The 23,703-nt window shown below is 40.0% G+C and overlaps 1 pseudogene; it reads right to left on the bottom strand.

Moving 5' to 3' along the window:
* Positions 1-1,137: 1,137 nt before the first annotated feature.
* LOC116061834 lies at positions 1,138-22,688 on the bottom strand (annotated as a pseudogene).
* Positions 22,689-23,703: the final 1,015 nt, after the last annotated feature.

Here is a 23,703-nt window from a genome sequence, read left to right as displayed (position 1 = left end):
TTCATTTTCAATTTCATGAAACTACAAAACCACTGTAACACTTTACAATCATCTTAATACTGACCTGAGGGTTTCCAGTTTACAGTGTGGACTCTGAAGTCCAGCAGCAAGCAGCTTCACTCCTGAATCCTTCAGCTTGTAGTTGTAACTCAGGTCCAGGTCTCTCAGACTAGAGGACTTAGAGCTGAGAACTGAGGACAGAGCTTCACAGCTTCTCTCAGACAGCTTACAGCCAATCAGCCTTTAAATAAATGTACACAATTAACAACATTGTTGTTAATGTTAAATGTGTCTGAGAGCCAGGTTTTTAGTTATGCAATCTTTTTATTGTCTCTGCCTAATGAATAGCTTATTTTTGTTTGTCTAAGAATATTTGTGTTGATCAGTCTGCCTTGAAGGGTAATTTCAGGATGTTAAACAGTGTGATACATGAATCTTACTTGGACCTAAAACATATTTTGTTTGTAATTCATGGCTTTCAATAGAAATTAGTGGAATTTCGCCATAAAAATCTTTAAAGGCCGTTTTCTCAAAATGAGTTTTTTCTCACACTCCGAGTGAATATTTTCCAATTCTGTAGCACCTACATACACCAAACTTTACAGTCGCATACCTAACTATATTCCGAAGGTTTTTACAGAGGCATTTGTTGATATGTCATTCATGGCCTGATTTATATAACATTTTATGCATAAAAATAGGGCGGAAATCCATTTTTTAAGGCTATTGGCAGTTTTTTCTGATTTACTGGGTAGCAAAATCAGAAATTCATAATCCCCTCTGTAAATATATTTTCACTGAATATATCAACGAAATGCTAAATTAATTTTGAACATTGTTTTTTTTCACTGGTCAGATTCTTCACTTCAAAATACATGCAAATTAGCGCATATTTAATTAGATATAGCCTAATTAGCATATTTAAACATAAAATTACAGAAAACTTGCAATACATTTTTTCCTCCTATTCAGTGAGTAATCAACTGGTAAAGTTTCATGGTGATATCTATAAGTTAAAAATGTTGCCGTATTCACCTGTAGTGTCTTGCCTTAACAGAAATGAAAATATTAGAAACCACTGGTCTTAAAAGTTAATATGATTTTACACAAAAGTCTGATAAATTTAAGAGATTTTTAATTTTCAATTTCATGAAACTACAAAACCACTGTAACACTTTACAATCATCTTAATACTGACCCGAGGGTTTCCAGTTTACAGTGTGGACTCTGAAGTCCAGCAGAGAGCTTCTTCACCCCTGAATTCTTCAGGTTGTCGTTGTCACTCAGGTTCAGGTCTCTCAGACTAGAGGACTCAGAGCTGAGAACTGAGGACAGATCTTCACAGCTTCTCTCTGACAGCTTACAGTGAATCAGCCTGTAAATAAATATACACAATTAACAACATTGTTCTGAATGTTAAATGTGTCTGAGAGACAGGTTTTTAGTTATGCAATCATTTTATTTTCTCTGCCTAATGAATAGCTTATTTGTGTAATTTCTAACAATATTTGTGTTAATCAGTCTGCCTTAAAGGGTAATTGTGGGGTTTTCAACCTGGACCTCATTGGTGTTTTTGTGTGTAAGTGACTGATTGGAACAACAATCTTGTAAATTGGTCCAGTATTAAATGAGAACGCTGTAACCAGCAGCCGCGACCTGAGCTGCAATGTAATCCTACAGGGGAAATGTGCATCGTCAATTTTGTCCACTAAAAGTTCTGTTTTTGCTGCTGACAGACTCAGATTATTATTCTAAGTGTCTGACAACATTATGGAAATGATCCATACAGAGATAGACCTTTTTAAAACCTCTTTAAGACCTTTTTGTTTAACCAGAAACAGCTCTGCTCTGTCTCCGCTAACACTAAACCCACCAGACTCCATTTAAAAAACTATACTTTTAGCGTGTATAGAGCCAACATATTTCCACATGTAAATCGGTAAGCTATGTTTTCATTTCATCCCAAACTATAGTTGTGATTGTTGGAAAAGTAGAAAGACGAACCAATAAGCTTTTTCATAGCTTCATTTTTTTTCTCTTGAATTTGAAAAAAGTGTATTTTACGATGCTAAAATTACTTTTTATTTGTATGGACTCTGGTGGGTTTAGCGAACGGAATTTCGCCAATGTTTTAATGTTAAAAAAAGATTGTAATCTTTAACAAAAAGGTCTCTCTCTGTAGGGATCCCTTCCATAATGTTGTCCGACACTAAGAATAATAATCTGAGCCTATCAGCGGCAAAACAAGCACTTTTGTGGACGTAAATTGAAGGAGCACAACTGCCCAATAACTTATATTGTAGCTTGTTTCGTTGACTGCCGACTGCAGCGATCTTGCTTAATACTGGACCAATGTCAAAGATTGTTGGTCCCATCAGTCACTTAGACACAAAAACATTGGAAAATAGAGTCCAGGTTGAAAAACACCAAAAGGTACCCTTTATGGCGAGACATGGCAGGCAAAAACATTGGTTTTTTTTTCACTGGTCAATTTTGAGATTTTGGGATATTTGTCTTCAATAACATGTATTCTTTCAGACTTGTGGAGAAAAAAAGTCCAAAATACACATTTAGGTCTTTATTTTACTACACTTTGTTTGTTTTGCGTCTGTAGATTTCTCCTAAATTAAACAAAAGTTGGCGTTCTAAATCATCACGCTGCTCCGGAATCGCTGTCTCCACCCTGTCATGATGACACATACCGTTAGAAAGCTCTCTCTCTCTCCTGAGCAATGCTGTCCGATCCAAATACGGTAATTTCCTTTTTATCAGCAACCAATCGTGAAAGTAAAAGGCGGGGATTTAACTCTAAATGCACAATCTCATTGGCTGATGCCAATTTCTGACAACGTGATTCGTTCAGAATCATCACGTGACGTGCTCTGATATTTCCGCAGTAGTTCAGAATGTTGAAAGAAGTGTGTCGAAAATGGTCGAAAATCATCGCAGAGAAGACGAAAACAGTTGTCCATAGCAAGAAGACACAGGGGATTACAAACTAAGACAGCAGATGATGAAATGCCATCCCATAGTACGTCGATGTGTAAACTGTCGTTCGGAAAACAGGAGTTTTCAGGCAGCGGAGATAATCAGACCCTCTCTCTCTCTCGCTCTCTCTCTCTCTCTTTTCTCTCTCTCTCTCTCTCCAAGCAGTTTCCAGAAATTCACAGCCTACACGTCATATATTAAATATGTAGGTGTCACATATATACTATTCTAAAATAATTCCTATACAATACTAAACAAATCTGTAATTTCTGGATCCTAAAGTTGTTGTGAGTCCCTCAGGCTGTGGCAGGCAGATACATGTTTAGCTGTCAGTGGAGCTGCTGGCCCTTCTCCTAGGAGAAATTCCAACTTCTTTTCTGGTGTTAACTTTGGGAAGTTTTATTTTTTTGGCTATTTTTCCAAGGTGTAAATCTCTTAGTGAAGATAATTTTTCACAGTGGAGGAGGAAGTGCATCTCTGTCTGACCCAGTTGGTGGTCACTGAGCCTGTCTTTAGTCAGCATCCGTCTCTTCTTTGTATCTCTGACAGTGTGAAGATAATCTGTCAAATAACAATTCAGTCTACTTTGTTTGCTTTCTCCAATGTTCTACATATCGGTCTTTTGAATGATTCATAAGAAGCTCATCCCTGTGTATTACCGAATGTCAAGTGCATGCAGCATGGAGGCACTCAGAACGCCAATGCATGCCTCAACTTGGTTATATGGGCCCGATGTCCAAAAACAGTCTTTGTGGGGAAAAGCTGGGTTGAGCCTGCAGCCAGAATGACTATTTCTACATTCAATGAGGGTGATTCTGCCATGCTGGCTGTGATGGAGAACTTGTGGCTTCAGAGCACAGACTGTCCATGCAATGAAGGATGATGACATGGTTAGGATCTCCAAAGCCAATAGTGGCCTTTCCGCCAGTGCAAAGCAGAGCCGTAAAAGTGTAAGCACCGCCAAAAAAGTGAAAAGACACCAGCAGGAGATGGAGGAGGGCCCTACATATGGTGCTGGCATGGATATGTAGACTGTAAACTACCTTGGGGGAACTAGGCTGTGTAATGGTTGTGTTGTGTCAGTTCGAAGTTTGTGATGTAATGGTCTTCAGTTGAAGGTCATGTTGATGTTGTTTTGGATGTTATGATCAGTGATAGATGAAGGAATAATGAGTTTTGGATGTTAAACAGTGTGATACATGGATCTTACTTGGACCTAAAATATATTTTGTTTGTAATTCATAGCTTTCAATAGAAATGAGTGGGATTTTGCCATAAAAATCTTTAAATGCCGTTTTCTCAAAATGAGTTTTTTCTCACACTCCGAGTGAATATTTTCCACTTCTGTAGCACCAACATACACCAAACTTTACAATCACATACCTAACTATATTCTGAAGGTTTTTACAGAGGCATTTGCTGATATGTCATTCTTGGCCTGATTTATATGACATTTTATGCATAAAAATAGGGCGGAAATCAATTTTAAGGCTATTTGCAGTTTTTTCTGATTTACTGGCTAAAAAAGGGAGAAATTCATAATCCCCTCTGTAAATATATTTTCACTGAATATATCAACAAAATGCAAAATTAATTTTGAACATTGTTTTTTTCAATGGTCAGATTCTTCACTTCAAAATACATGCAAATTAGCGCATATTTAATTAGATATAGCCTAATTAGCATATTTAAACAAAATTACAGAAAACTTGCAATACATTTTTTCCTCCTATTCAGTGCGTAATCAACTGGTAAAGTTTCATAGTGATATCTGTAAGTTAAAAATGTTGCCATATTCACCTGTAGTGTCTTGCCTTAACAGAGATGAAAATATTAGAAACCACTGGTCTTAAAAGTTAATCTGATTTTACACAAAAGTCTGATAAATTTAAAAGATTTTTCACTTCCAATTTCATAAAACTACAAAACCTGTGTATCACTTTACAATCATCTTAATACTGACCTGAGAGTTTCCAGTTTACAGTGTGGACTCTGAAGTCCAGCAGAGAGCTTCTTCACTCCTGAATCCTTCAGGTTGTAGTTGTATCTCAGGTCCAGCTCTCTCAGACTAGAGGACTCAGAGCTGAGAACTGAGGACAGAGCTTCACAGCTTCTCTCTGACAGCTTACAGAAACTCAACCTGTAAATAAATGTACACAATTAACAACTTTGTTCTTAATGTCAAATGTGTCTAAGAGACAGGTTTTTAGTTATGCAATTATTTTATTTTCTCTGCCTAATGAATAGCTTATTTGTGTTTTTCTAAGAATATTTGTGTTGATCAGTCTGCCTTAAAGGGTAATTTGGGGGTTTTCAACCTGGACCCCATTTGTGTTTTTGTGTGTAAATGACTGATTGGAACAACAATCTTGGAAATTGGTCCAGTATTAAATGAGAACGCTGTAACCAGCAGTCGCGACCTGAGCTGCAATGTAATCCTACAGGGGAAATGTGCATCGTCAATTTTGTCCACTACAAGTTCTGTTTTTGCCGCTGACAGACTCAGATTATTATTCTAAGTGTCTGACAACATTATGGAAAGTATCCCTACAGAGAAAGGCCTTTTTAAAACCTCTTTAAGACCTTTTTGTTTAACCAGAAACAGCTCTGCTCTGTCTCCGCTAGCACTAAACCCACCAGACTCCATTTAAAAAAAAAACTATACTTTTAGCGTGTATAGAGCCAACATATTTTCACATGTAAATCGGTAAGCTATGTTTTCATTTCATCCCAAACTATAGTTGTGATTGATGGAAAAGTAGAAAGACGAACCAATAAGCTTTTTCATAGCTTCATTTTTTTTCTCTTGAATTTGAAAAAAGTGTATTTTACGATTCTAAAATTACTTTTTATTTGTATGGACTCTGGTGGGTTTAGCGAACGGAATTTCGCCAATGTTTTAATGTTAAAAAAAAGATTGTAATCTTTAACAAAAAGGTCTCTCTCTGTAGGGATCCCTTCCATAATGTTGTCCGACACTAAGAATAATAATCTGAGCCTATCAGCGGCAAAACAAGCACTTTTGTGGACGTAAATTGAAGGAGCACAACTGCCCAATAACTTAAATTGTAGCTTGTTTCGCTGACTGCCGACTGCAGCGATCTTGTTTAATACTGGACCAATGTCAAAGATTGTTGGTCCCGTCAGTCACTTAGACACAAAAACATTGGAAAATAGAGTCCAGGTTGAAAAACATCAAAAGGTACCCTTTAAGGCGAGACACGGCAGGCAAAAACATTGTTTTTTTTTCACTGGTCAATTTTGAGATTTTGGGCTATTTGTCTTCAATAACATGTATTCTTTCAGACTTGTGGAGAAAAAAAGTCCAAAATACACATTTAGGTCTTTATTTTACTACACTTTGTTTTGCGTTAGTAGATTTCTCCTAAATTCAACAAAAGTTGGCGTTCTAAATCATCACGCTGCTCCGCTATCGCTGTCTCCACCCTGTCATGATGACACATACCGTTAGAAAGCTCTCTCTCTCTCCTGAGCAATGCTGTCCGATCCAAATACGGTAATTTCCTTTTTATCAGCAACCAATCGTGAAAGTAAAAGGCGGGGATTTCCACTGTAACACTTTACAATCATTTTAACATTCCCCCTACACCTAGCGGTCCGTCCAAGGTCTACTGCTTCCCTGGTGCCAAGGTCCGTGACATCCAGCACAAACTTCCCAGCATCCTCGCCTGCCACGCTAAGGTCGACAACATCATCGTGCATGTGGGCACAAACGACATCAGAGAGAGACGGTCAACAGCACTTCGAAAAGACTTCACCACTCTCATCACCACCCTGATGGGCACAGGAAAACGGATCGTCATCTCTGGGCCTCTACCTACCTACAGAAAGGGTGCTGAGGGATGGTCCAGACTGTTCTGGCTCCACACCTGGCTGAAACCCCACTGCGCTTCCCTGGGCATTCCCTATGTCGACAACTTCAACTTGTTCTGGGAGAGGCCCAGCCTGCTGAAACATGATGGTCTCCACCCAAACCGACATGGAGCCAGGCTGCTATCTGACAACATAACGACCACACTGAAAGTTAAGTATTGACATTCTGTTGAAAATATCACAGATTCATGCCCCCCAGGTATTGATCCTAATGCCACTTTACAAGTGAATGAATCTGAAAATGTTTTCTGCAGGGTAACATGTAGTACTAGTACTATTCCAGTTATAATCAACAATAGACCATACAAAGTGTTGAATCCCCTAAGTAATAAGAAGTTGACTGCAAACATAGTCAATTTAGCATCCAGTTCACGTCAGCCACAACCTGCCCCAAAAAATGAGACAGTGTCTGTAACTCGACTCAGATCAGTTAAATCACAGGTAACCAAAAGAGGGGCAATACTTAACAACCTAATTGGAATTACAACTACCACTGCAATGATAGAACAGGATAGGAAAATTAGATGCGGTCTACTAAATATCAGATCTCTGTCTTCTAAAGCAATACTAGTAAACAAATTGATATCCGATAATCAAATTGATCTATTCTGTCTAACTGAAACATGGCTGGGCCATAAAGAGTATGTCAGTCTAAATGAAGCTACTCCTCCCACTCATATTAATACTCAAATTCCCAGAGGCTCAGGCCGAGGAGGGGGAGTTGCAGCCATATTTGACTCAAACCTGTTAATTAATCCTAAACCTAAACTAAATTATAACTCTTTTGAAAATCTCGTTCTTAATCTTCAGCATCCAACATGGAAAACAGTACAGCCTATTATATTTGTTGTTGTCTACCGAGCACCAGGTCCATATTCTGAATTTTTATCGGAATTCTCAGAGTTTTTATCATGTGTAGTCCTAAAATCAGACAAAGTACTTATTGTAGGTGATTTTAATATCCATGTGGACGTTGACAGCAATAGCCTTAGTACTGCTTTCAACTCACTACTAGATTCAATTGGTTTCAGTCAGAGTGTGCACGAGGCCACGCACTGTTTTAACCACACCCTTGACCTTGTGCTGGCATATGGCATCAAAATTCAAGACGTAATAGTATTCCCGCAAAATCCGTTATTATCAGACCACTTCTTAATAACTTTCGAATTCTTACTACCCGATTATACGAAATTAGATAAAAGCTTCTACGCTAGAAGCCTATCTGACAGTGCTATAGCTAAATTCAAGGAAGATATTCCAACAGCACTAAACTCATTACCGTGCTGTAATATAACAGAGGATCTTTATGGAAACTTTAGTCCCTCTCAAATTGATAATTTCGTAGACGGTGCTACGGCCTGCCTACGGACTACTTTAGACTCTGTTGCTCCCCTTAAAAAGAAGACGATGAAGCAAAGGAAACTAGCACCTTGGTATAACTCCCAAACTCGTAAATTAAAGCAAATCTCGCGCAAACTTGAAAGTAAATGGCGTTCCACCAAACTGGAAGAATCTCGTTTAGACTGGCAAGACAGTCTGAAAACCTATAGGAAGACCCTAAGAAAGGCCAGATCAGACTACTATTCATCACTAATAGAAGAAAATAAGAACAACCCAAGGTTTCTTTTCAGCACTGTAGCCAGGCTGACAGATAGCCACAGCTCTATTGAGCCATCTATTCCTATAGCTCTAAGTAGTGATGACTTCATGAGTTTCTTTAATGATAAAATTATAACAATTAGAGATACTATTCATCACCTCTTGCCCCCAACCTCTAGTGGGTCACCTTTAACTGACAGACTGCTAGAAAGAACGACTAGACCTGACATATACTTAGATTGCTTTTATCCTATAAACCCTCAACAATTAATGCTAAAGGTCTCTTCAGCAAAGCCATCTACCTGTCTCTTGGACCCCATCCCTACGAGGCTACTTAAAGAAGCGTTACCCGTGGTTAACACTTCATTGCTAGATATGATAAATATGTCTTTATTGACAGGTTATGTACCGCAGTCATTTAAAGTAGCTGTGATAAAACCTCTACTGAAAAACCCACCCTCGATCCTGAGGTTTTAGCCAACTATAGACCTATATCTAACCTTCCCTTTCTCTCCAAGATCCTTGAGAAAGTAATCGCTAATCAGTTATGTGATTTTCTACATAGCAATAGCTTATTTGAGGACTTTCAGTCAGGATTTAGAAAGCATCATAGCACAGAGACTTCACTGGTGAAAATTACTAACGACTTTCTAACTGCATCAGACAAAGGACTTGTCTCCGTAGTTGTCTTATTAGATCTTAGTGCTGCATTCAATACTATTGACCATACCATCCTCTTACAGAGACTGGAACATTTAGTTGGCATTAAAGGAATCGCACTAAACTGGTTTAAATCCTACTTCTCTGATCGATCGCAATTTGTTAATGTTAACAATAAACCCTCCAATTACGCTAAAATTAACCATGGCGTTCCTCAAGGCTCAGTGCTTGGACCAATTCTATTCTCCTTATATATGCTTCCTCTAGGCAATATTATTAGGAAACACTCAATTAACTTTCACTGTTATGCGGATGACACCCAATTATATCTGTCAATCAAGCCAGACGAAACCAGCCAGCTAGCTAAACTTCAAGTTTGCATTAAAGATATAAAATCATGGATGGCTTACAATTTCCTGATGTTAAACTCAAACAAAACCGAAGTTATTGTGCTGGGCCCGAAACACCTACGAACCTCATTAGCCGAAGATATAATTACTCTGGATGGCATTGCCCTGGCCTCCAGTACTACTGTCAGAAATCTAGGAGTTATTTTTGATCAGGATATATCCTTCAATGCCCATCTAAAACAAACCTCTAGAACAGCCTTTTTTCACCTTCGTAACATTGCTAAAATTAGGAACATCCTGTCTCAAAACGATGCTGAAAAACTAGTCCATGCATTCGTTACTTCCAGGCTGGACTACTGTAATTCCTTATTATCAGGATGCTCAAATAAGTCCCTTAGGACTCTCCAGCTGATCCAGAATGCTGCAGCACGTGTTCTGACAAGAACTAAGAAAAGAGATCATATTTCTCCTGTATTAGCTTCTCTCCATTGGCTTCCTGTAAAATCCAGGATTGAATTTAAAATCCTTCTTCTGACCTATAAAGCTCTAAATGGTCAAGCTCCTTCATATCTTGAGGACCTCTTAGTACCTTATTGTCCCACTAGAGCACTACGCTCCCAGAATGCAGAGTTACTTGTGGTTCCTAGAGTCTCTAAAAGTAGAATGGGAGGCAGAGCCTTCAGCTATCAGGCTCCTCTCCTGTGGAACCAGCTCCCAATCTGGGTTCGGGGGGCAGACACCGTCGCTACATTTAAGACTAAACTGAAAACTCTCCTCTTTGATAAAGCTTAAAGTTAGGGAGCGAGGAGTTGCAGTGAACACCTAGACCGGCGGGGCAGGGTGTATAGCTGCAGACACAGCACCCCTGCTTTTCTCTGCTTCTCTTTACAGTCATCAGATTTACCTATCGTATAATCAATAATATAGTGCCTCTCCTAGTTAAGCTGTTATAATTCTAAACTGCCGAGGAAGTTCCTTCTTATGACACGCTCTTTTCTTTTGTTTCCTTTTATGCACATCCTGTCTCAAAAGTGCTTGTTACTCACCTAGCTCTGGAGAGTTTACTCCCCAGAGTCCTTATGTTTCTTCTTCGCCCAGAACATCGCCTAGGATTAGGGCGACACCAAGACCTGGGTCTTGGGTGCAGCTGTGGCTATGGACCTGCTACACCCTGCTACGCTCTGCGATTCCCTGCAATGCCCGGCTACGTCCTGCTGCGTCCACCGCGTCCACCCATGCTCTGCTGTGCCACGCTACATCCTGTACCGTCATAACCCCAACCGTCAGACACCGCCCACCAAGAGTCTGGGTCTGCCGAGGTTTCTTCCTAAAAGGGAGTTTTTCCTCGCCACTGTCGCAATAGCTATTGCTAATGCTTGCTCTTGGGGGAACTATAAATGTTGGGGCTTTATAGAGTGTGGTCTAGACCTACTCTATCTGTAAAGTGTCTCGAGATAACTCTTGTTATGATTTGATACTATAAATAAAATTGAATTGAATTGAATTAATACTGACCAGAGGGTTTCCAGTTTACAGTGTGGACTCTGAAGTCCAGCAGAAAGCAGCTTCACCCCTGAATCCTGCAGGTTGTCATTGTCACTCAGGTCCAGCTCTCTCAGACTAGAGGACTCAGAGCTGAGAACTGAGGACAGAGCTTCACAACTTCTCTCTGACAGATCACAGCGACTCAGCCTGTAAATAAATGTACACAATTAACATTGTTGTTAATGTAAAATGTGTCTGAGAGCCAGATTTTTAGTTATGCAATCGTTTTATTTTCTCTGCCTAATGAATAGCTTATTTGTGTTTTTCTAAGAATATTTGTGTTGATCAGTCTGCTTTAAAGGATAATTTGGGGGGTTTTCAACCTGGACCCCATTTGTGTTTTTGTGTGTAAGTGACTGATTAGAACAACAATCTTGGAAATTGGTCCAGTATTAAATGAGAACGCTGTAACCAGCAACCGCGACCTGAGCTGCAATGTAATCCTACAGGGGAAATGTGCATCGTCAATTTTGTTCACTAAAAGTTCTGTTTTTGCCTCTGACAGACTCAGATTATTATTCTAATCCCGCATTTCCACAGGATGCGAAACGTCTGCGGACCGGCTCCGCTGTGGTACGGCTGCGTGCTCCGCCGTCCGTCAATACCCACCAGGTCCGGATTTATTGTGTAACGGCTGCGGCCAGCCGACCACGAGATCTCGCGAATTCACGTATGTTTGCGCGATATAACAGGATATAGTTTATATAAATAGAACCACCAAACAACAGTTTGTTTCCATCCAGATGAGTAGAGGGGAATCAACTCTGTGCTGTGTTTTCAAGGTGTAGTGCAGGGAAATATGACCTGCCGTGAGCATGGTGTATTTTATTTTGAAAAGTAACCGGATGTGTGTGCTCGACTTCCTGTCCCGCACAATCTGAATTGTGCTGAATTGCTGCGGAGCTCAACGTCGTCCGTCAAAAATAGAAGCTCTGCGTATCTGCTGCGGAGGGCTGCGGACTGACGGAACTGGGATGGAGTAGGGACGCAGACGTTCTGCAGTCAGTGGAAATACACACATTAACTTTAATGGAAACCACATGACTCCGTCAACGTTTTGGAGACGTTCCGCATCCAGTGGAAATTGCCTGTAAGTGTCAAACAACATTTTGAAAAGTTTCCCTACAGAGAGAGGCCTTTTGAAAATCTCTTTAAGACCTTTTTGTTTAACCAGAAACAGCTCTGCTCTGTCTCCGCTAGCACTAAACCCACCAGACTCCATTTAAAAAAACAATACTTTTAGCGTGAATAGAGCCAACATATTTTCACATGTAAATCAGTAAACTATGTCTTCATTTCAACCAAAACTATAGTTGTGATTGTTGGAAAAGTAGAAAGACGAACCAATACGGCTTTTCATAGCTTCATTTTTTTCTGTTGACTTTGAAAAAAGTGTATTTTAGGATGCTAAAATTATTTTTTTATTTATATGGACTCTGGTGGGTTTAGCGAATGCAATTTCGCCAATGTTATAATGTCAAAAAAGGGATCTTACTCTTTAACAAAAAGGTCTCTCTCTGTAGGGATCCCTTCCATAATGTTGTCCGACACTAAGAATAATAATCTGAGCCTATCAGCGGCAAAACAAGCACTTTTGTGGACGTAAAATGAAGGAGCACAACTGCCCAATAACTTTTAACTCCACCCTGTCATGATGACACATACCGTTAGAAAGCTCTCTCTCTCCTGAGCAATGCTGTCCGATCCAAATATGGTCATTTCCTTTTTATCAGCAACCAATTGTGAAAGTAAAAGGCGGGGATTTAACTCTAAATGTGCAATCTCATTGGCTGATGCCAATTTCTGACGTGATTCGTTCAGAATCATCACATGACGTGCTCTGACATTTCCGCAGTATTTCAGAATGTCAAAAGAAGTGTGTCGAAAATGGTCGAAAATCATCGCAGAGAAGACGAAAACAGTTGTCCATAGCAAGAAGACACAGGGGATTACAAACTAAGACAGCAGATGATGAAATGCCATCCCATAGTACGTCGATGTGTAAACTGTCGTTCGGAAAACAGGAGTTTTCAGACAGCAGAGATAATCAGACCCTCTCTCCTTCTCTCCCTCTCTCTCTCTCTCTCTCTCATTTTTCTCTCTCTCTCTCTCTCTCTTCTTTGTATCTCTGACAGTGTGAAGATAATCTGTCAAATAACAATTCAGTCTACTTTGTTTGCTTTCTCCAATGTTCTACATATCGGTCTTTTGAATGATTCATAAGAAGCTCATCCCTGTGTATTACCGAATGTCAAGCGTATGCAGCATGGAGGCACTCAGAACGCCAATGCATGCCTCAACTTGGTTATATGGGCCCGATGTCCAAAAACAGTCTTTGTGGGAAAAACCAGGTTTGAGGCTGTAGTCAGAATGACTATTTCTACATTCAATGAGGGTGATTCTGCCATGCTGGCTGTGATGGATAAATTGTGGCTTCAGAGCACAGCCTGTCAATGCAATGAAGGATGATGACATGGTTAGGATCTCCAAAGCCAATAGTGGCCTTTCCGCCAGTGCAAAGCAGAGCCGTAAAAGTGTAAGCACCGCCAAAAAAGTGAAAAGACACCAGCAGGAGATGGAGGAGGGCCCTACATATGGTGCTGGCATGGATATGTAGACTGTAAACTACCTTGGGGGAACTAGGCTGTGTAATGGTTGTGTTGTGTCAGTTCAAAGTTTGTGATGTAATGGTCTTCAGTTGAAGGTCATGTTGATGTTGTTTTGGATGTTATGATCAGTGATAGATGAAGGAATAATGAGTTTTGGATGTTAAACAGTGTGATACATGGATCTTACTTGGACCTAAAACATATTTTGTCTGTAATTCATGGCTTTCAATAGAAATTAGTGGAATTTCGCCATAAAAATCTTTAAAGGCCGTTTTCTCAAAATGAGTTTTTTCTCACACTCTGTGTGAATATTTTCCACTTCTGTAGCACCAACATACACCAAACTTTACAGTCGCATACGTACCTATATTCCGAAGGTTTTACAGAGGCATTTGTTCATGTGTCATTCTTGGCCTGATTTATATGACATTTTATGCATAAAATAGGGCGGAAATCCATTTTTTAAGGTTATTGGCAATTTTTCCTGATTAGCATATATAAACTTAAAATTACAGAAAACTTGCAATACATTTTTGCCTCCTATTCATGTTAGTAATCAACTGGTAAAGTTTCATGATGATTTCAAGTTAAAAATGTTGCCCTATTCACCTGTAGTGTCTCGCCCTAAAAGAGATGAAAACATTAGAAACCACTGGTCTTAAAAGTTAATCTGATTTTACACAAAAGTCTGATAAATTTAAGAGATTTTCAATTTTATGAAACTAAAAAAACACTGTAACACTTTACAATCATCTTAAAGGAGAATTCCGGTCGATTTCAGCACGTAGCTCTGTTGTTTGTAAATTAGGAGTACTGTCAGTAGCGAGAAAAACAAAAACAATCAGTGCTGCCTACACAGAGTTATCCTCCAGCTAGATTTTGCACCCAACAGGCTTAAACAGGGCTTAAACGGGGCAAGTTTTAAACGTGTTTTTAGCCTCTAAACATGTTTGAAATGCCATTACAAGTGCTTAGCCATGTGCAGTTATTCCTTACGAGGGAACACAGCGAATTTGACTGCAGTAGATGTGACAGAAAGGCATAAAAGTTGTGTTAATCCATACCTCTGTTTATTTCCTGGTTTATGGTGAAGTCCACATGCCGATCTCATACAATCCAATATTCCAAAATGTATTTTTTCCACAAAAAAACGATTTGCCGAGGTTCTTTCCATAGTAATGAGTAGCCTATGCATCAACAAGCTGTAACCTGACACCACAGTGGAACGAGCAGAGCTGCAGTTCAAGAGTTCAACAGCTAGGTAACCTAGCAACGGCGGAGCCTGTCGGCCAAAGCAGGGGGAGGAGCTCACAGAGCTGACAGACGGAGCTTGGAGTTAGATCAGGACTAATATGAGAAAATGGTTCGAGTTTGTGCCTTTCCAAATTGCGGCAACCAAATGAAGAGATATTTGAGCTTGAGCGTTCACCATCTACCCCTCCGCAACCGGGACATTTCACAGTTGTGGCTGGTTGTACTTCAGCTTGATGTGCAAACTCCCTTGCGAACATTACGTGAGAGAGATTACCGTGTCAAGTACACGGTATCTGAAGAGCGTCAAGTACCGGTATCTGAAGGCAAATGCCATTCCAAAAGCGAAAAGACCAGCTGCACACAAATTGGAGGTAACGTCTTTATGATTTATACTTTCCAAGGCTAAAGTAATTCTCACATTTTTTCTGTGAAGAAATGTTTTGCGGTGTTGGTGAATTCTTGAAAAAAAAACAAAAAACACCACTAAATGTTGTAACTCCCGTTACTGAGATAGTATCCCGCATGTGATATTACCGACATGTAATTAGTAATAAGTTATATTACTGCGTTACAGCAAAAAATATCCAGTGCATAGAGACAGAATTAGCTGCAGTGCCACAGTCAACTCCCAAGAAGGCATCAAGCAAATCTGGTCATCCAGCCAGTTTCAAAATAGTTCTTTCAAGTCCACAGACAAAAAACCCACAACGTTCAAAGCCTTCATCATCTGGCATAGCCTATCTTGCACTCCCTCTATAATTAAAACAACTTACAAACAGTAAGTTGTTTTAATTATTTAACCATTTTGAATGTTAATTTGCTATTACAATCATTTTCCTATATTGTTATTACAATGTTATTTATATTACTTTATGTTGTGAATTGAAGGACCAGGCTGCCACTGCATCTAGCCCATCTTTCAATGCCCCCCACACAGCCAGTGGACATCTGTCTCAAGTGAGTTTAATACCTTTTCTTTTTGGTCTTTATATTACAGTTAGCTTTGTCACGATATAATCCTTGTAAATGTCATAATCATGTTGTAACTACAAACGGACATCTCAAACATTGGAGTTTCATACTTTTTTGTGAATTGTAGGACCTAAGTGCTTCTGCATCTAGTCCATCTTTGACTGTCCCCTGCACAGCCAGTGAAGATGTGTCACAAGTGAGTGCAATGAATTTTCTTTGATATAAGACAATGTTCCGGATGGGAATGTTGATGATTAGAATGTATTTCAGGACTAGAATATGGTAATGTTTGGGACTATGACAAATGAGTTTTATAGGCTAGCAGTTATTTGCAGTATGCCATTATTTCTTATGTAAAAACACTACATTCATCGCATACTACATAGTCAGTTTTTATATTTCATTGTGATGCTGGACTAAACAGTGGCGTTTTTTTTGTCAGGACAACCAAAGCACAAAGTTGTTTACTCGCTGCAGTCTCAGCAATGGGTGGCAAAGCCCATGTATGAACGTACAACTCAGGCCTTCCGCGATGACCTGATGGAGCGTGTCTGGAGGAGGAGAGAAGACAGGACCATAGTCTTCTCCGAGTCCTTACCCTGTCATGGACAGAGAAGAAGGCGACTGCTTTGTAACATAGCCCCAGTTCCACGGCCGGATAAGAGTGAACTGGTTGCTCAAGCCAGGTCACATTATATGAGTATGTTCTAGGCCTAGGAAAAGAGTACTGAACTATTTTTTCTTTGTACACTTTAGACTATGTTGCAGCATGCTTATGTATAAAACCACACACTGCACTGTACATACTTTACATTGATTGTGTCTAGATTGTGATATTGTAATTTCCTTTTTGTTGTTGAAGTAAAGACACAAAAGCACAAATGTAATGTGTATTGTTATATTATAAAACCACTGATAACAGACAGGTGCAGCAATATATTATAGAACTGTACAATGTACTTATTCTTACAATTTATTTATTCTTACAATTTACTTTACTTGTACAATATACATATTCTTACTTTTTCCTAATAGAACTGTGTAATTGCTTTGTTTATTCCTAGTAATGGCAATACCAAGTATTACTAGAAATCATAGTATTAGACTCAGAAAATGTCCTCTGCCTCTTTGAATGCCGTGTAACTTCCAGTGGGGGAGGGGTAATCTTGTCTGATCACTGCTATAACACAGGTAGGCAAAGTTCTTCTGGTGCCACGCCAAGGTGCTCTCCTCTCAGAACCCACTCCAGAATCACCCGGTAGGCCACGAGTCTGCATTGGCTGGGGGGGAGGAAGGGTGAGCTTTGGTTAATTCACTAAAGAAGTGATGCATTTATTTATAATAAATAATAATACATTTCATTTATAGAGGGCTTTTCATCGTACTCAAAGACACTTTACAGTAAAAACCAGCACATATAGCACATTAACAGATAAGCATTAAAACCAACACATACAACAAGCATATTTAGAAGCAATTAAACACAATAAAAACAGTAAGCAGGTGAGCAATGTAAGATTATTGTATGTGGAAAGCTAATCTGAAGAGGTATGTTTTGATTAGTGTTTTGAATGTGTATTTACAACAAAAAGCAAATGTACCTAAGCTAGGACTGAGTCACGAAAGCCTGTTGTACTCACTCATTAGACAGCTGGCTGTCAGGTCCGTCCGGTTTAGGCTGCTTCTTCCAATTTACTTTAAGGACAAAAAAAAACGCTTCCAGAACATCCTTATAGATCAGATGGGGAAACCTCTGTGTATGGGCAAAACAATGTCCATTATCTGGGGACCCATCCAGACCAGGCTGGATGAGATCCCATTCCTTACAGCACAGGCTTTCTTCCTCAGTGGTCATTGCGATACAGTATCCACACGAGCATCATGTACCCGCATCACGTGCAACCAGCCACAACTGTGAAATCTCCCGGTTGCGGAGGGGTAGACGGTGAAAGCTCAAGCTCAAATATCTCTTCATTTGGTTGCCGCAATTTGGAAAGGCACAAACTGGAACCATTTTCTCATATTAGTCCTGATCTAACTACAAGCTCCGTCTGTCAGCTCTGTGAGCTCCTCCCCCTGCTTTTGCCGACAGGCTCCGCCGTTGCTAGGTTACCTAGCTGTTGAACTCTTGAACTGCAGCTCTGCTCGCTCCACTGTGGTGTCAGGTTACAGCTTGTTGATACATACTCATTACTATGGAAGGAACCTCGGCAAATCGTTTTTTTGTGGAAAAAATACATTTTGGAATATTGGATTGTATGAGATCGGCATTCGACTAGTGTGGACTTCACCATAAACCAGGAAATAAACAGAGGTATGGATTAACACAACTTTTATGCCTTTCTGTCACATCTACTGGAGTCAAATTAGCTGTGTTCCCTCGTAAGGAATAACTGCACATGGCTAAGCACTTAGAGGCTAAAAACATGTTTAAAACTTGCCCTGTTTAAGCCCTTTTTAAGCCTGTTGGGTGCAAAATCTAGCAGGAGGATAACTCGGTGTAGGCAGCACCGATTGTTTTTGTTTTTCTCGCTACTGACAATACTCCTAATTTACAAACAACAGAGCTATGTGTTGAAATCGACCGGAATTCTCCTTTAATACTGACCTGAGGGTTTCGAGTTTCCAGTGTGGACTCTGAAGTCCAGCAGAGAGCTTCTTCACTCCTGAATCCTTCAGGTTGTAGTTGTCACTCAGGTCCAGCTCTCTCAGACTAGAGGACTCAGAGCTGAGAACTGAGGACAGAGCTTCACAGCTTCTCTCTGAGAGCTTACAGTCACTCAGCCTGTAAATAAATGTACACAATTAACAACATTGTTCTTAATGTTAAATGTGTCTGAGAGCCAGGTTTTTAGTTATGCAATTATTTTATTTTCTCTGCCTAATGAATTAGCTTATTTGTGTTTTTCTAAGAATATTTGTGTTGATCAGTCTGCCTTCAAGGGTAATTTTGGGGTTTTTCAACCTGGACCCCATTTGTGTTTTTGTGTGTAAGTGGAAAAAAAATCTTGGAAATTGGTCCAGTATTAAATGAGAACGCTGTAACCAGCAGCTGCGCCCTGAGCTGCAATGTAATCCTACAGGGGAAATGTGCATTGTCAATGTTGTCCACTAAAGTTCTGTTTTTGTCGCTGACAGGCTCAGATTATTAATCTAAGTGTCTGACAACATTATGGAAAGGATCCCTACAGAGAAAGGCCTTTTTAAAACCTCTTTAAGGCTTTTTCAACTTGGGTCTCTACTACATCCTCCACCACCTGTACTCCGCAAGAACACACACCAGGATCCAGAGCTCTGCCTTTAAAGGCCCTGATACTCCAACCCTATCATTGACAGTCTGGCGAGGTCGGTGACTCGAGTTTGTTCGCCGTTTTCTGTGCCGTCGTCCGGCGGAAGGGCTGTTGGCCTTCATTTTGGCCGACCTGACTTGTTGAATATGAGGGCGAGCAGTCGGACTCAATGACTAATCTGATTGGTGGAGTGCTAACTCGGAAAAGACGAGCGGGATGAGTGACGAACGCCTCTCAAAATCTGACGAAAATCTTTTAAACTGACCTTTGTCGATCTACAATGAAGACAAATTCAGCAACTGCACGGCCTATTTCCCGCTTAAAATGTTTTCAGAAACACGTTTCAGTGAACTATTTTCATAAAATATGAGATGAAAATCCGAACAGGCCGCCATTACGCTCGGCTGGAGAAGCCAGACCCACGTGACACGTTTGTCATTTCCAGTTTTCATTTTAGCGCCGCCTGCTGTTATGGAGACGTATTTCATCTCGCGCATACGCAGAACGTATGCTCAAGTTGGCGCCGCTTCAATGTGTTCCGAGGCTTTTTTTTTACCTCGGGGAGCCGACTGATCAGTCCGACTGCCTTTTCCCCCAACAGTCGGCTGCTTGGTGGTGTGTCAGAGGCTTAATGCCATCATCCCGGCTCTGCTTCAGGAGAAGCTCTCCCAGCTAGGTGTGCCTGACTCCACCTGCACACAACACCAAAACAAATTCCTTGTATGTGCTAAAAAACGTACTTGGCAATAAAGCTTTTTCTGATTCTGATTCTGATTTTATTTAACCAGAAACAGCTCTGCTCTGTCTCCCCTAGCACTAAATCCACCAGACTCCATTCAAAGAAACAATACTTTTAGCGTGTATAGAGCCAACATTCACATGTAAATCAGTAAGCTATGTTTTCATTTCAACCAAAATTATATCTGTGATTGTTGGAAATGTAGAAAGATGAACCAATACGGCTTTTCATAGTTTCATTTTTTTTCTGTTGACTTTAAAAAAGTGTATTTTATGATGCTAAAATGACTTTGTATTTATATGGACTCTGGTGGGTTTAGCAAATGCAATTTCGCTGATGTTTTAATATTAAAAAAAGGATCTTACTCTTTAACAAAAAGGTCTATCTCTGTAGGGATCCCTTCCATAATGTTGTCAGGCACTTGGAATAATAATCTGAGTCTGGCAGTGGCAAAACAAGCACTTTTGTGGACCTAAATTGAAGGTGGACAACTGCCCAATAACTTCAATTGTAGCTTGTTTCGCTGACTGCAGACTGCAGCGATCTTGCAGGTTGAAAAAACACCCAAAGTTACCAGATATAAAAATATTAGAAACTACTGGTCTTAAAAGTTAATCGGATTTTACACCAAAGTCTGACAAATTTAAGAGATTTTTCATTTTCAATTTCATGAAACTACAAAACCACTGTAACACTTAACAGTGATCTTAATAGTGACCTGAGAGTATTCAGTGTACATTGTGGACTCTGAAGTCCAGCAGAAAGCAGCTTCACTTCTAAATCCTGCAGGTCGTTGTCACTCAGGTCTAGCTCTCTCAGACTAGAGGACTCAGAGCTGAGAACTGAAGACAGAGCTTCACAGCTTCTCTCTGACAGATTATAGTCACTCAGTCTAGAGAAGGATTAGTGAACACAAACAAAATGTTTTATTTGTTATGTATATAACATTTAGCATATTTAAAAGTGTTCATGTATCCACTTACAGAGCTTTGTTGGAGGCTTTGACCACTGGCAGCAGCCTCAAAAGAGCCTCTTCTGAAGCGCCGTATTTCTTCAGGTCAAACACGTCCAGATCTTCTTCTGATGACAGTAAGATGAAGACCAGAGCTGACCACTGAGCAGGAGACAATTTATCTGCAGAGAGACGTCCTGAACTCAGGTACTGTTGGATCTCCTCTACTAGAGAATGATCATTCAATTCATTCAGACAGTGGAACAGATTGATGCTTCTTTCTGCAGAGGAGTTCTTCCTGATCTTCTTCTTGATGTACTCAACTGTGTCTTGATTGGTCTCTGAGCTACTTTCTGTCTGTGTCACCAGTCCTCGTAGGCGAGTCTGATTGGTCTGCAATGAAAGACCCAGGAGGAAGCGGAGGAACAAGTCCAGGTGTCCATTTGGACTCTGTAATGTCTTGTCTACAGCACTCTGGTAGAGATATGTCAGTGTAGATATGTCTTTAAATAGTTTCATCCACCATTTTGCTTTTGACAGCAGATTGACTCCAGAGTTGGTGAATGTCAGATGGACATGAAGAGCAGCCAGAAACTCCTGAACACTCAGATGGACGAAGCAGAATACGTTGTCCTGGTACAGTCCACTTTCTTCTTTAAATATCTGTGTGAACACTCCTGAGTACTTTGAGGCTACTGTGATATTGATGCCACACTCTCTCAGGTCTGATTCATAGAAGATCAGGTTGCCTTTCTGCAGCTGCTCAAAAGCCAGTTTTCCGAGAGACTCTATCATCTTCCTGTTCTCTGCACTCCAGGGTGAATCTGTCTCAGCTCCTCCATCATACTTGACATTCTTCCGTTTGGTCAGAACCACCAGGAAGCGGATGTACATCTCAGTGAGGGTTTTGGGCAGCTCTCCTCCCTCTTTGGTCTTCATCACGTCCTCCAGAACTGTAGCAGTGATCCAGCAGAAGATTGGGATGTGACACATGATGTGGAGGCTTCATGATGTCTTGATGTGGGAGATGATTCTGCTGGCCTGCTCCTCATCTCTGAATCTCTTCCTGAAGTACTCCTCCTTCTGTGGGTCGGTGAACCCTCTGACCTCTGTCACCATGTCAACACACTCAGGAGGGATCTGATTGGCTGCTGCCGGTCTTGTGGTTACCCAGAGGCAAGCAGAGGGAAGCAGATTCCCCCTGATAAGGTTTGTCAGGAGCACACCCACTGAGGTGGACTCTGTAACATCAGTTAGGATCTCAGTGTTGTGGAAGTCCAGAGGAAGTCGACACTCATCCAGACCATCAAAGATGAACACAACCTGGAACTCTTCAAACCTGCAGATTCCTGCTTCTTTGGTTTCACTAAAGAAGTAATGAACAAGTTTCACCAAGCTGTATTTTTTCTCTTTCAGCACATTCAGCTCTCTGAAAGTGAATAGAAATGTGAAATGGATGTCCTGGTTGGCTTTGTCTTGAGCCCAGTCCAGAGTGAACTTCTGTGTTAAGACTGTTTTCCCGATGCCAGCCACTCCCTTTGTCAGCACTGTTCTGATTGGTTCATCTCTTCCAGGTGGGGTTTTAAAGATATCTTCATGTCTGATTGTTGTTTCTGGTCTGTCTGGTTTCCAGGATGCTCTTTCAATCTGTCTGACCTCATGTTCATCATTGACCCCTGCAGTCCCTCCCTTTGTGATGTAGATCTTTGTGAAGATCTGATTCAGAAGGGCTTTGTTTCCTGCTTTAGCAATCCCCTCAAACACACACTGGAACTTCTTTTGTGAGTTGGATTTGAGTTTTTTCTGGCACACAGCAGCAATCTCTGAATGAATAAAACAATGAAATCAATGACTGTTTGTTCCAGTGAATGTGAGTGTACACATTTCTGTATTCATGAAATCTATTCAGCTCATTTAACAACTAGGTGCTGAATATGTTAACTATTGTAGAACGACTTTAACAACAACAACAACAACTAATATGTTGGGTGTCCAAATCATGCATCCATAAAACCAGAAGGTGTATAACTTAATTACAGATTGATTTAATATTTTCCAAGCAATATCTGACAGTGACATCAATGTGTGCCAATTTTGTCAACTAACAAAAACAACATTGTCTGCCTGTGTTTTATACATTTTTGTTCTTAGACACTTTCAATGTTTTGTTTCTTTGGTGGCTTGTTCTTTAAGCCAAGATGCAAGACAATACATGTCTTTGTAGATAAGAGGGAGACATTAGCTAAAGAGCTAACATTTTTTAAACTCTGTGTAATATACAGGTGCATGATCTTGTGTCATTGTGATATGTTTAATCTTTGTTACATCCATTTTGTTTAAATTGATAATTGTTATTCCTTACCTGCAGATTCTGAGGTGATGTTTGATAAATTATCCACTAAATTATTCTCAGCCATACTCGAGGTGTCGTCATTTTTTTCTTCCTGCGAAGATCCAAAAGACCCCAAAAGAACATCATCAATATATAGAACCTTTGTTTGTTTAAAAATATTAGTATCAAAACAGACCAAAAAAATGTTAATTCGGAAATCTGTGCTTACACTATTTAGGAATCCAGGAGCATAGATAAATGTGAAAAACATATTTGGAAAAGTGCTCAATAAAAAATGTGTTCATGGGGACAATAAGACTTCTGGAATAGAACTCTGACCTTAGAGTTATTTACCTTATTTTGAGTCTATAAGGATTGGGATATTATAGTATTTTCTCCATTATTAAGACACCAGATATTAGTCTGTGCCATCATTTAGTTGTCAATGCAATTAAAAATATTATACTGCTTTACATAGCTTAAAAAACTTTCACAGAATTGAACTGCTTTCATTATGAT

Source organism: Sander lucioperca, chromosome 19 (assembly GCF_008315115.2).
Source record: "Sander lucioperca isolate FBNREF2018 chromosome 19, SLUC_FBN_1.2, whole genome shotgun sequence".
In the NCBI taxonomy this organism is placed as follows: Eukaryota; Metazoa; Chordata; class Actinopteri; order Perciformes; family Percidae; genus Sander; species Sander lucioperca.
The sequence above is the reverse complement of the archived record's forward strand: the minus strand, read 5'-3'. Positions and strand labels throughout refer to the sequence as shown.